General features: G+C 39.6%; 1 long non-coding RNA gene across 1 annotated transcript in view; it reads left to right on the top strand.

Annotated features, from left to right (window-relative positions):
* Window positions 1–9,084, top strand: part of LOC116875076 — an 83,222-nt gene extending 74,138 nt beyond the window's left edge. Inside the window, exons 3-6 of the long non-coding RNA XR_004384126.1 lie at window positions 4,242–4,372; window positions 4,663–4,750; window positions 5,789–5,938; window positions 8,724–9,084. This is a non-coding gene — a long non-coding RNA (uncharacterized LOC116875076). The remainder of the gene's footprint in view (window positions 1–4,241; window positions 4,373–4,662; window positions 4,751–5,788; window positions 5,939–8,723) is intronic.
* The last annotated feature ends 4,319 nt before the right edge of the window (window positions 9,085–13,403 follow it).

Raw genomic sequence — 13,403 nt, 5'->3', positions numbered from 1 at the left:
CAAATCTTTGTTCAACAAGAGCCACCACCAGGGGGAAATCCGTCCTCTGACCAGTAGCTGCAGATGTGGAGAAAATCTGGCTGGAGGAGAAACAGACCAGAGCTCAGGGAACAAGGGCACGCAGGAGCCAGCTCCTCCGGGGCTTCCCCAGAGCTCGGCAGAGAGAGGCAGGAGGAAGCAGGAGAGGCAGGACCATCATTTGGAACACGCAGAGGAGAAGCAGCAAGACAGGCTCTTTCATGCCAGCCTGAGCAGTGATGGAAAGCCGCCTGGCCAGGAGCAGCGGCTGCAGCACTGAAGACGAGATGGCAGTGGGGGTGGTAGGAGCAATGGTGTTACCCAGAGAACAACATCTCAGAGAGGTCCTGATGTGAAAATCTGCCTCCCCCTGGGACTAAGCCATGAGGGATCTAGAAGGAGGCAGCGAACAAGTGCAGGGACAAGCAAGTGGCAGTGAAGAGGGCATTTGACTCCTCACTCTCTCTCAGGTGACAGGAAAGGGATTCGGAATTCCCGCAGTTGGGCATGTGTGACCTCAGACAGAAGTAGTGGTTTTGCTGTTACTTGGGTCTTATTTATCTTTCAGTATTATCTTCAGGGATTACACATATCCAGAGATGACAGAGATGTTGGAATTAACAAGCAAGAACTTTAACACAGTTCTTACAAATGTGTTTGAAGATTTATAAGAAAATAAGGATTCAGATGAGAAAAGGAAAGTTCTCAGTCAAGAACTGGAAACAATGAAAGAAACTCAACTAGAAAGTCTACAACTGAAAAATAAAATATCTGAAATGAAAAATAAAGATCACTAGATGGGCTTAACAGTAAATTGCATTCTACAGAAGAAAAGAACTAGTGACACAAAGGCTCATGGAAACTATGCAAACTGAAGCACACACAGAGAAAAAAGGCTAGAAAAAACTGAAGTCTCATTGACTTGGAGGGTAGTATGAGGTGGCCTGACATTTGAGAACTGGAGTCCCAGAAGAAGAGGAGACCGTGACTAGGATAAATATATATATAATATGTATATGTATGTATATATAAATATATAAAATATACATGTATATATATATAAATATACATACATATACATATATATATGTATTTCAGGAAAAATAGCTGGAAAAAAATCTAAATTTGATGAAAAATATTAACCCATGAGTTTTATAAGCTCAGCAAACTATAAGCAAGATAAGAAGGACAAAAACCCCTTTTAGGAGCATCGTAGTCAAATATCTGAAAACCAGGGACCCAAGAGAAACATCTTACTAGTAGCCAGAGGGAAAAAAACTCATTCTGCACAAGACCTTAGGGAAGCTATCAATTGACTTCTCCACAAGCCAAAAGACAATGCAATAACATCTTTAAAGTGTGGAAAGAAAGAAAACCTGTTAACCTGGAATTAGAAACCCAGTGAAAGGATCCTTCAAAGATGAAGGGAATAAGAATAATGAGAGCAAGGGCAAAGACGAAAGAAGGGAGAGAGGAAGAAAGATAGAAAGAATGAAAAAGAAAAACATTGCCAAATAAACAAAAGCTGAGAGAATTTGTCGATAGTAGACATGTACTTGAAGACATTAAGACTTTAAGGGGTAATAAAAATACATTGCATGTTTATAAAAAAATAAAAAAATTTCAAAAAAAAAAAAAAAGACTTTAAGGGGTGTCTGGGTGGCTCAGTGGGTTAAAGCCTCTGACTTCAGCTCAGGTCATGATCTCAAGGTCCTGGGATCGAGTCCCACGTTAGGCTCTCTGCTCAGCAGGGAGCGTGCTTCCCCCTCTCTCTCTGCCTGCCTCTCTGCTTACTTGTGATCTCTGTCTGTCAAAATAAATAAATAAAATCTTAAAAAAAAAAAGTCTTCAGGGTGAAGGAAGTGATACCAGATGGAAACTCAGATCAACATGAAAAATGAAGAGTACTGGAAATGGTAGATATGTGGATCAATAGAAATTTGTTTTTCCTTGCTTGTTATTGAATGAGTGTCACTCTTAATTATAGAGCTAAGTTCTCAGGAAACATTGCAGTTTTCTGGGAATCAGGAAATCTGAGGCCTGGTCCATTTCTAGGACCTTAAATACGTGCCTTTAATCTCTTACATTGGTTAGATCATGGGCCAAGTAGAATTCTAATACTTGATATTTTTCTCTTTTTGGTAAGCATCCAATAAACGTTTCCTTTTATCACTGCCAAATACCTCACAAGGGCTATCTCCCCATTGCATCTCAGATTTAGTGTGTATCACATGAATCACCTGGGAAGTATGTGGAGTCCATTTCAGCTCCTACCTTCTGGGTTGGGTGATGCAATCCTTCAGGAAAGTCACCTTTGCTGTCCTAGTGGCTATTCCTTGGAATTTCTTCAAAACTCACACTAGGAAATCCGGAGAGCAGGATGTTTCAAGGGGAGGATGAATACTAGCCAGGGCATGAGGAGGATAAACCCGCATTAAGTCTGTATTTTAAAATCTCATTAAGCTTCACATCTTATGAGGTATAATTTGAAGAGATAGATTTCTTTTCAGAAAGCAAGTTGTCAGGCACTTGGGGGGCTTAGTTCACCCAGGGGGATGTTAAAATTATATTTGAATTGTCAGTAATTCCAGAAAGCAAAATGCTAATACTAAAAAGTGAGTCTGTAATTGAAATCTCTAGGCAAAGAAAGACCTTTGCTTCCTCCCAAGGTCATCTGGTATTGGAGTAAGGGGGTTTAAAGAAAACGTGTCATTGATGATTTAATAATATTTGACATGACAGATTACACTTTTGTAATTTTAACTTTTTTACATAGAAAACCGAAACTGCCTTGAATCTACTGGTGACATATCGGGGTTGAAACTGCTGTGAACAACATTCCATACACTTCCTAATCCCCTCAACATTCGCAACGACTATGTATCCCCGTTAAAATATATGTTTGCATTGGACTTTAAATTCATATTTTCTTTGGGCATTCTCATGTTTTGTAAGAATAGAAAGCTTGTCGGAGGTTTCCTTATGATGGGGCTAGAAACCCTGCTCATATCTGAATCACGCTGAGCATAAAAAGCAAATTGGGGCCATCTTCATACTTGGTACCCTTTCCTGGCATAGAATGACAGAGTACTGATATAAAAAGGACTGCCTTTTAAAAAAAAAAATTATTTTTTTATCCAAAGTGTTCCTAAGTACCATAGTCCTTCATCTCTGGAAATATTGTGGTTTTCAGGGTCACTGGCTGTGTATCACATTCTCACAGAGAGCACAATTCATCGACTGTGGATATTCTTTGCATTCTCGGTGTTGTTCACGGCTGTTTTACCTCATGAGCTGTGTGACACCTTTCATTTTAAAAAATGCTCTCATGTTTGTGAGGACGGTGTGTCAAGTTATTGGGTCTGTGGCTGGCCTTGCAGCTATCCACTGGCTAGAGCTCACGTGAAAGTGGACACAGTTGTCAGTGTTGTGGCGCAGGTTAAATGAAATTTAAAAACCGGTGGTATCCAAAAAAAACATCTGGTATAAGGATTATTTTGTTTTGTTTTGTTTTGAATTAATGAGGCAGAAATGCATGCTGTGAATAATGACTGAGCAGCCGTGGTTTTTCTGTGAGGAATGTCCTCAATGTTAGCACCAGCAGGAAGATAGCATGTGTCATATTCGTTTTTTAATATTAGTATTTGCATAGAATGATTTTAGGGAGACAAACTGGGTTTTCTTCCTTACTGGTTATTATTGGTTGATGATCCTCCTGCAAGGGCTTATGATATTAGGTGAAACCATGTGAAATGGCTTTTTATGTAGGCAATTTTATATGGCTCTAGGAAGCAAGAAATATTTTAATTAGTTTTCTCTATATCATTGTGAGTCTGCCACAAATGTTTTAAATTAATACATATATTTAGAAATTGAAACTTGAAAGGCAAAATTCATTTGTTCTCACACTTGCTGTATTTTTACTTTTTCTCGTTGCCTTCATGCTCTCAAGGAAATGAAAATTCTATATACAGAAAATCTGACATTTGTCATTTTGTAGCCCCTTGAGAGGTAAACAAGTAAAAAATAAGAATATTACTTACTCAGTCGTGAGTTAAAGTCACCTTTAGATCCTTCTAACAATAATTTAGACTTGCAGCAGTTCCTTTATGAATTTTTATGAATTCTTTTTTCTATAGAGAAGACAATTGCATCGCGGGAATGTATTACAAGTATTGAAATGTCTTTCCCCTCCCCCTCCTTCCATATTTCTCCATTTGCAGCTTCAGCTGTACAAAAAGGAGCCCTGGTAGCTTCTGCTGAGACTTTTCAGTAGAAAATCCTTCAAAAAAGAAAAAAGAAAGAAAGAAAGAAGCAGCTATTTTGAAGACTGACTTTCTAAAATTATATTTAGGTAAGTTAATTTTAGATGTCATCCCTTAGAGCTGAAAGTAAACACATTTGATTTAATCATGTTAATCAAAATGTATTTGCATTCAAGTGTTCTTATATATCAGTACTTCTAGATGGATTTAAATTATATTGACAGAAAACATCCATTTCTTCACATTTTTAAATACCAGGCAGGTTTTAGAACCTGGTCTACAGCATGGTTGTTTTTTGGGAAAAAAAATGTCGTTCAGCCAAGGCTGATCTTGTTTTTCCTTTATTCTTTAAGCCAGGAGCAATTACTTTTCATTTCAGGATTAAGAGGCTGTAACATTGCCATTCGTCGCCGAGGCTCCTGGTTTCAGCATGTCTCCTTGGTTCTCAGCCAGTCCTGGGTGTTCAGGTAGCAGCTGGAGCTGGGAGTGCCTCTCCAGTCCACATTCTTTGGCTATGAATTTTGCAGCCCTGTTTATCTGATGGAGACCTCCCCACAGCGAGTTGCTCATGACACTGTCACACAGACCTTAATGAATGATATGGAAAGATACCGAATATTTTTCCTCCAGGAATGCCAACCCATCCTACATGCCAACCAATCCCCTCACTTTGGCCGATCACCACAGAAAGCCTGGTGCTGAGCTCCGAGGAGACCTGTCCCACACAAACCAAACAGGATGCCTGCAAGTCCTCTCTATGGGGCTGTCACCCAAGCCTGTTCAGGGAATTTTCAACAATTGCATCTGCGCAGACATTGATTCTCACTTCTCTGCACTAATTATTTACTTCAGTTTATACCTTCAATCTGCGTATATTATCACCAGCTTCAGCACACAAAGATCTTCCTTCTCTTGAAATCATGACTTTACTTGAGTTTGCTTGGGGTGGCTTTAGAGCATGGTTTTCTCACTATGTCATGTGTCTTCATCTTGCCTTCCCAAACCAGACCATAAATTCCTTGAGAGAGGAGATCTGGAAACTGATCATACCTTATATAGACAGATAGACAGCAGCAAAAATAAAAACAACCACAAAAGGACCGTTGTTGCTCTTAGTAATTGAGAAAATTTACCTTAACATGTTTAGAAGACTCTAGATCATTTGCTCTGACTTATGTCTCTTCTCCTTTCCCCGGCCTGCCCTCTGCTGGAACTGCTAATGCGCAGTAAGAGGGCCAAAGCGGGACATGGTGTGGGAAACATTGGGGAAAATGGGGTCTTGTCTGATTGAAAAGCAAGTTGAACCACTGTCATTTGTGAGTTCACAACCTAGACCTTTGAAGCTCCCCGTTATTTGCCTTTGGGTAACTAGTAGTCTCGTTACAAGACCCCTTAGTGGTTCAGCTGTGCTTGGGGATGTGATTCTGCCCACTGGCATGAGATGGACCACATGACTTTGTGTGTTTTCCACTCTTATGTGCTTCTTTCATCTCTCTCTCTTACAGCCCTCCAATAGACACCAGATCGCTGATGCCCTGTCCCAAACATAAATCCCATCCTGTTTACCAATCCCTCAAAATCTTCATGACCTTCATATATAACGGGCATTTTCAAGGATCTGGCAAGCCTGCCAGTTTGGTAATGCAAGGCAGAAGGTAAGCGTGAAACTCTAGACTGGTTTCCTGTTTCGAAGGGGAGCAGGACGTGACAGATGCTGAGCCAGTCTGTTTGCGCTTAGAGAGAAGCCAGAGTGTCTGGTCACTAGATGACCGCTCCCGCTTGCTGGCTCAGGGACGGTGCGAGCAGTCCCACCCCCACTCCCGCTCTTGGTCAGATGGCTACATGTTATGAAAAAAGGGAGGAAGAACATGTTTTTTCGCTTTTGTTTTATGATTAAAAGAGGCACTCTCTGGAGAGGCAGAATCCATTAGCTGAATCCATTTCAGTATCTATGGTTAATTAATTTGGACAATGTTAATGCACTTTTATTATGTAGCCTTTAAGAGCAATTCTGGTAAACGTCCATCCCATAAATACTAGCACTCCTTTATATGTATGAAATCCTTTCTGGAAGGGTGAGTCTGAATTGTTATGCAGATATTAATTTGCACACAGCACTGACCAGACAATACAAAAATACTTCCTCATAGTTTGAACATTGCTTGATACATTTTGAAGTGGAAAAACTCTTGGTTATGACATTCTGTGTTTTAAGTCAGTGAATAATTCAGTCTGGTTGCCTCCCAAAGTATAACTTTGAGAAGCAGGTTTGTCATACTCTGAGCTGAATAACTGATTTCTGCATTTCATTCTGTAAATTAAACACAAGACTTTGAGTTTCTAGGAGAAATAACACAGTTAGCCAATAAGCCTTTCTATAAAATGACAGCATTTAAATTTATTGTATGCATTAGCATTTATTCATGGCTAAGATTTCATCAATCAATTTCCCATTTTAAAAAGATGTCTCTGAAAACAATAGTGGAGAGATGTTGAGTTCTAAAAGCAATGTTGCAGAAGGCAGCATCAGGTCTGGCATTTGGGGCATGTGTTTAACTCAGTTGTTATAGTCAATGATCATGCAGTTATAAGTATAAACCCACTTTTTAAAAGTATCTACCTAATGAGCTGATGTTCTTGGAATGTTAGAGTTTTAAAAAGAAAATATTTAAATTTCATTATTGAAGAGGTGTGCTACATTTGTTCAAAATTATATCAATGTCTGATATTATTAAATAATAAATTTATTATTTATTTAATATTAATTATTTAAAATTTAAAATAGTTATCTTGCTACTTTGTTGGGCTTCTACACTGCTTTGGGTTTTTCATTTTGTTTACAGTAATACATTTCAATAGTTGGCTTCAGATTAAATGAGTATTAGTACATTTTGATATTTTTATTAATTAGTTGCTTTTTGAAAATGTTCTAAACTGAAAATTACAACAAAATAGAAGCTTTAAGGGGCACCTGGGTGGCTCAGGTCCTGATCCCAGGGTCCTGGGGTTGGTCCCACATTGGGCTCCCTCCTCAGTGGGAAGCCTGCTTCTCCCTCTCCCACTCCCCCTGCTTGTGTTTCCCCTCTCGCTGTATCTCTCTGTCAGATAAATAAATAAAAATATTTTAAAAATTTAAAAAAATAGTTATAGCTTGAGGAACACAAATGTTTTGCTATGAAACATCATTTAACACATAGGCTTGGTCTTAACCTTTTTCCAGGTAAACTTCTACAAAAATAGGGTTTGCGTGTACTTCAATGGTACATAGACAGCATGACTATAGGTTTGTTCATTTTAAATGCCACTGATAGCGCCATCCAGGTCTGTATGTGAAAATGTTCATATTTTACAAGGAACTTCGTTAACAGGGCCACAGAGGAAATGCCAGGGCCTCCATATCGATGGTTCAATGAAGAAAATTAGAAAGGTCTCTAGCTTAGCAATGCTTACTTACTTATGTCTTTTGGAATTTTATTGAGGCTTCAGAAATGGAACAGAATCTTGGCTGTACTTTCTCTTTTCATAAAAATTTTTTGTTTATATGAGATCCATCATTTATTTTTCAGTTACTGTTTTAATGCCATAATTGGGGTAGTCAGAATGTTCTAAACCTAAATCTTCCTCCTTAATACTTGGGCCCACTTCCACATTTTTTATTGTCAATGGGAGAATGATTTTTTATCTCTTTTTATTTTTAGAGCAATTGTACCTGCATTATCTTACTATACACACAAAAGCTTTTTGAATAAGTAGGGCATCACAGGACACTGGAAAGAGCACAGGCTCAGGCAAACCTGGATATGAGTCAGAATTCTGTCACTCAAGCTGTATGACCTTGGTCAGTTCATTTAAGCTCATGGCATCTCAGCTTCCCCATCTATAAAATGAGGATCATTATGCAGATGTCACAAAGTTGCCATGGGAACTAGGATAATGCATATTAAGCATTAGGCCAGTACTTGGATTAAAGTAGGTGTGAAATAACTAGATGCTATTATTATTTGCCATATTTTCCAGATTAGGAAACTGAAACACAGACATATTAAATGGCCTTGGCCAACTTCGGGGAACTGGGGCTCCCAATTATTACTGGAAAATTGCAGCCTTACCTTTGATCAAGCCTCACTGAGAATGAAGTTGTAGGACACACAAAAAATGCAAAAGGTACAGAAAAATCAGGAATACTGAAGCAATCAGATAATCGATATCTATGTATTGAACACCGTAGACGTGTAAGGTATTCTGTGTACAAGCTGGGGTACTTTGGGTTGCAAGTGGCAAAATCCCAACTTGCCCACACAAAAAGGAGAATTTATGGACTGGTGTAACCCAAACCCAAGTGTAGGGAACTGGGGCTGGAGATGTCTGAAGTCAGCATCAGGAACACTTTTCAGGTTTATACTCTCTATTTCTGACCTGTGTTTCTGGTTCTCTTTGCAGATAGTTTTCTCCATGCCATGGGGAACATGGCTTCTAGTTGCTTTGGTCTCTCATTTCATCTTAGCAGCCCTTCTACCATCAAAGAAAGAAGATTTCTTCCCCTTTGGCTCCATCCTATAAACTGTCTCAAGAATGACTTACACTGGATCAGCGGAGGTTGTGTACTCCTTCCCCAACCAGACACCAAGCCAGGAAGATGGGGTAATATCCCAATGTATTAGCTCATAGAGTAAAAACTTAAATTTATTTCTTAACATGCGTGCCTTTTAATAGAGAGACTTGTAAACACTTGGGTACTGTCTTACAAAAAGCAGAACTCTCTAAAGAGGGTGACTGGAGGCTGACACAGACCAACATCCTGTTGTATGAGAAAGTCCTGGGGGAATGCACTCTTCTAACAGTTTGCTTAATGCTTTTGCTTCCTGTGGAGTGGGCTGGGGGTGGGAATCCAAAGCAGACTTCTAAATTGAGTTCTTCAGTGGAGGAACTTCTCTTAAAATCTCTGCTGGAGGGGCACCTGGGTGGCTCAGTGGGTTAAGGCCTCTGCCTTAGGCTCGGGTCATGATCCCGGGGTCTTGGGATCGAGCCCCGTATCGGGCTCTCTGCTCAGCAGGGAGCCTGCTTCCTCCTCTCTCTCTCTCTGACTGCCTCTCTGCCTACTTGTGATCTTTGTCTGTCAAATAAATAAATAAAATCTTTAAAAAAAAAAATCTCTGCTGGAGTTACTTAAGACATCGAACTGTTGGGGTGCCTGGATGACTCAGTCATTTAAGCATCTAACTCTTGATTTTGGCTCAGGTCATGATCTCAGGGTCCTGGGACTGAGCCCCGTGTTGGGCTCCATGCTCAGTGGGGTCTGCTTGAAGGTTCTGTCCCTCTGCCCCTCCCCTGCCTGTCTTCCTCAAATAAATTAATTAATTAAAAAAAAAAAAAAGACATTGAGCTGTTTGCTCTTGGCCCCAGTACTTCAGTGTCCTCTCACCATTACATTTGTGGGAGGACATGGTATTATATTAGAGATCTGGAGAGCTTGTGACTGGGTGCAAATCCAGTGTTTTGACTTTTTATGCCAACGTCAGCATTTCCCCCACTTGTTTCACATTTCTCCTGTCGGTTGGGCCCTCAGTTCAAGGTTACCTTGCTTACTTTTGGGTCTTTTTATTTATTATTTTTTAAAGATTTTATTTATTTGTTTGACAGACAGAGATCGCAAGTAGGCAGAGAGGCAGGTGGGGGGGGCGGGAAACAGGCTCCCCATTGAGCAGAGAGTGGCTTTAACCCTCTGAGCCACCCAGGGGCCCCACTTTCAGGTCTTTTTAATAAAAAATCTTTCTTAGCTATTTTTACTTCGAAATGTTGTCTCTTACCTGATGTAGTTTTTGGAATATATAGGTGAGGTTTGGTGGGGCCTGGAGCCCACAGCCAAGAAAGAAATCTTTTTTTTAAAATATTTTATTTATTTATTTGACAGACAGAGATCACAAGTAGGCAGAGAGGCAGGCAGAGAGAAAGGGAGAAGCAGGATCCCCGCCCAGCAGAGAGCCCGATGCAGGGCTCAATCCCAGGACCCTGGGATCATGACCTGAGCCGAAGGCAGAGGCTTTAACCCACTGAGCCACCCAGGCGCCCCACGAAAGAATTCTTGAGATGACTTCAATGCACAATGGTGGTTTCATTAAAGCACAGGGACAGGACCTGTGGGCAGAGAGAGCTGCTGCCACCACCCCCCCCACCCTGCTTCCTTGCTCCCCCACTGCTGCCTGGGGTTTATGAAGGACAGCTGATTATATACTTTGGGGCTGGAGAATTAAAGATAAAGGAAGTTCCAAAAGGTTTTCATGTGCTAAAGAAGACACAGGATGCAGGAGGCCTTGCTTTTGTCAAACTAAGATGGTTTTCTCCCTCTAGCAAAGGATTAACATTAAGACATTATACTCTGCTGCCTCAAGTATTTGTCATTGGGCTGCAGGTTACAGGGACATTTAATTTGATCTACATTTCCTTCTGCCTTTGTTTCCCACATCATTACCCACTACTCTTTTCCAGCACTAAATTCTTTCCTCTCTCACCTCCCTAAGAAACTAACACTATACAATACTCCAACTTCTATTTACATCTTGGATTACCTCTCTCCACTGCATCTTTCTCCACATATCTACCTACAGGACTATCCCCTAATGATATCATCAAAAGAGGGAATATATGTGGAAGTACTCTATGTTTTTAAAGTGGAATAAAAATATGAAATAACATTGTTTTCCTATATTCACAGTCATCTCAAAAGATTATCAATGTAATGCATTGTTTTAGTTTACTTTCTCACTATTCAACTCATTACTTAATGTCTTAAAATATGATGTCTCCTAACATATTTGGGGAGGGAGGTGTCCATATCTTTGTTGACCCTTCTTCCAGCACATGGCACATTTGACTTTGCCCTCCTCTTTTGGTGTTTGCAACTCACTGCCTTGGTTCACCTTCTGTTTCTCTGACTACTCTTCTCTCTCTTTTAATGCCCATCTGTTTCCTTCTACCTCTGAATGTGAGTGGTCTCCATCATTCTGTCCTGGTTCCTTCTCACCACACCTCTTCTCTCTTGTTCTCATAGGTACTTCTTCTTCTTTCTTTCTTTCTTTTTTTTTTTTTTTTTGTTAAGATTTTATTTATTTATTTATTTGACAGAGATCACAAGTAGACAGAGAGGCAGGCAGAGAGAGGGGGGGAAACAGGTTCCCCGCTGCATGGAGAGCCCGATGTGGGGCTCGATCCCAGGACCCTGAGACCATGACCTGAGCCGAAGGCAGAGGCTTTAACCCACTGAGCCGCCCAGGTGCCCCACTCATAAGTGCTTCTTGAAAAAATCCCAGATCTCTCTCTTCCCTTCAATGTGTTAAATGTCTGCTGATAATGATCTCATCAGCCCCCAAACATAAGGTATATAAAATAGACTCTCACCCCATCCTAAATACCTTCTACCCTATCTCAGCCAACAGTGTCACTTTTCTACCCACTCCCCTAGGCTTGAAACCTTGGTTCCCTCTTTGATTCCTTGCTCTTTTATCCGTGATTCCAATTTAAGCTATACTTTTAAGAACATGTTGTTCTGTTCACCTACCTTCTGTTCACTGTCTCTCTCTTCTGCCTTCTCTTTCTTCAGGCAGGGATAGTTCAGGCGGCTGGAACAGCACACAGTCTATTATTCTGCTTTTAGTAAGGTTGTCCAGAAGTATTTTGTGGCCATACTTTTGTTTTTTCTCTTCCTCATTCTTGATTCTTTCCCTCTTCTGAACTGAATAACGATTTGCTCTTTATTCATAAAGATCAATAAATCTTCTACACAAATACCTTTCTCAAAACCAAAAATACACTAACATGTTTAGAATGGCCTGTATAACATGTCTAGTTAGGTAACAGTCAGAGGTAAGCTGACCGTTGTCTATAAGCATTGACCTTAAAAAATACATTTTATAGCTACGTGTTTCATTGATGGAATTTGCACCTTCAAGTGAATAACTTCATATGAGGATAACATTTCAACCATATTTGATTTAGAAAGCTAAAGTTTTGAGGATCTACTGATGGGCTAACAAATGTGCATTAAGCATATTATTTAAGTTTTGATACATTTCCAGCAGTCATCAGCATATAATTCCAGTTTAGAAGTGAACTCATCAGAAATATCATCCTAGTCTCTAGGGCTCATGTCGTCTTACTGTATTTCTACAGATCCTATTAATAAAGAATGATTAAGGACAGCTTTATTTTTCCTAGTTGCAATATTAAAGATGTATGTTGTAATAGTAGCATACTGTGCAGCTATAAAAGAAAATAAACTAGAGAGGTTCTTTATATGCTTATATGGAAAGATATGCTTATATGGAAAGATCTCTGTTATAAACTGAATGTTTGTGTCCCCCAATGCAATTTCATATGTTGAAGCCTTAATCCCCAATGTTATGGTATCTGGGGACTAATTAGGGTTAGATGAGGTCGTGAAGGTGGGATCACTGCTCTTATAATAAGAGACACTAGAAGACCTACTGTCTCTTTCTTGTGATATTTTTGTCTTTAACATTTCAGGGACCCTCGGCAAGCCAGGAAGAGAGCTCTCACCAGAACCCAACCACGGCTGGCACCCTGACCTCAGATTTCCAGTCTCCAGAAATGTGAAAAAATAAATTTCTGTTGTTTAAGCCATCTAATCTATGGGGTTTTGTTATGGCAGCTCAAGCTGATTAATACAATCTCCAAGATTTACTTTTAGATAGGGAAAAAATGGCCAAAATAGTGTGCCATTGGGGTGGAAAAAAAAAAAAAAAGAAAAGTTATCTATCCTTGTACTGGCTTGTGTATACTTTCTAAAACTCTTGAGACTAAATGATGTTGGTTACTTGTTTTGGGAACTTGGCAAATAGAGGGCAGGAGTGGAAAGGAGACATTGATATATGTATATATCTTTCTGTATTTCTTGATGCTTGGACTATGTGAATGTGCCACCACTTCAAAAAATTAAATAAGTGAAATTTATTTAAAAAATAACAAATCCATTTGGAAAAACAAGATTATATTGAAACAATATATTGATTATATTGAAAGAAAATTGCTGATTGGGAGAATAATTATGACAAAAGTTGACATTTGAGGATGAAGGACTATTAAATTATAAAATTTATATTATAT

Source organism: Lontra canadensis, unplaced genomic scaffold (genome assembly GCF_010015895.1).
Source record: "Lontra canadensis isolate GAN:19392208 unplaced genomic scaffold, GSC_riverotter_1.0 scaffold40, whole genome shotgun sequence".
In the NCBI taxonomy this organism is placed as follows: Eukaryota; Metazoa; Chordata; class Mammalia; order Carnivora; family Mustelidae; genus Lontra; species Lontra canadensis.
The sequence above is the reverse complement of the archived record's forward strand: the minus strand, read 5'-3'. Positions and strand labels throughout refer to the sequence as shown.